This window comes from Ictidomys tridecemlineatus, unplaced genomic scaffold (genome assembly GCF_052094955.1).
Source record: "Ictidomys tridecemlineatus isolate mIctTri1 unplaced genomic scaffold, mIctTri1.hap1 Scaffold_122, whole genome shotgun sequence".
NCBI lineage: Eukaryota > Metazoa > Chordata > Mammalia > Rodentia > Sciuridae > Ictidomys > Ictidomys tridecemlineatus.
In genome coordinates, this window is record NW_027521114.1 from 646,926 (window position 1) to 648,257 (window position 1,332).

The following is a 1,332-nucleotide window of genomic DNA, read 5'->3' on the forward strand; positions in this document are numbered from 1 at the left end:
AATGTTACAGAGAGCAGAGTTTGGAAACTGAAGTGCAGAAGGATCTTACAGATAGCAGAGTTTGGAGACTGTGGTGCAGAAGGACTGTTGCAGAGAGCAGAGTTTGGACACTGGGGTTCAGAAGGACTGTTGCAGAGAGCAGAGGTTGGAGACTGGAGTGCAGAAGGACTGTTGCAGAGAGCAAAGTTTGGAACCTGAGGTACAGAAGTCCTGTTACATAGAGCAGAGGTTGGAGACTGAGGTGCAGAAGGATTGTTACAGAGAGCAGAGTTTGGAGACTGGGGTGCAGAAAGACTGTTACAGAGAGCAGAGATTTGACAATGGGGTGCAGAAAGACTGTTGCAGAGAACAAAGGTTGGAGACTGGGGTGCCGAAGGTCTGTTGCAGAGAACAAAGTTTGGAGACTAGAGTGCAGAAGGACTGTTGCAGAGCCAGAGGTTGGAGACTGTGGTGCAGAAGGACACTTAGATAGAGCAGAAGTTGGAGATTGGGGTGCAGAAGAACTGTTATAGAGAGCAATATTTGGAGACTGGGTTGCAGAAGGATCTTACAAAGAGCAGAGGTTGGAGACTGAGGTGCAGGTGGAGTGTTAGAGAGAGAAGTGTTTGGAGACTTAGGTGCAGAAGGATTGTTACAGACAGCAGAGGTTGGAGTCTGAGTTTAAGAAGGAATTTTACAGAAAACAGAGTTTGGAAATTTGGGTGCAGAAGGACCATTACAGAGAGCAGAGGTTGGAGACTGCGGTATAGGAGTGTTACCGAGAAAAGAGGTTGGAGACTGAGGTGCAGAAGGATAGATACACAGAACAGAGGTTGAAGACTGGGGTTCAGACAGACTGATACAGAAAGAAGAGTTTGGAGACTGGGGTGTAGAAGGCCCGTTACAAAGAGCAGAGGTTGGAGACTGCAATCCATAAGGACTGTTACAGAGAGCAGATCTCAGAGCCTGGGGAGCAGAAGAAGTTTTGCAGAGGATCGTGGTATGAGACTGGGGTTAAGAAAGAATGTTACAGAGAGCAGAGTTTGGAAACTGGAGTGCAGAAGGATCTTACAGAGAGAGAGGTTGGAGACTGTGGTGCAGAAAGGCTGTTGCAGAGAGCAGACATTGGAGACAGGAGTCCAGAAAAATCGTTGCAGAGAGCAGAGTTTTGATACTGGGGTGCAGAAGGACTGTTGCAGAGAGCAGATGATAGAGACTGTGGTGCAGAAGGACTGTTGCAGAGAGCAGATTTTAGATACTGGGGTGCAGAAGGACTGTTACACAGAGCAGAGTTTGGAGACTGAGTTGCAGAAGGACTGTTACAGAGAGCAGAGTTAGGAGACTGGGGTGCAG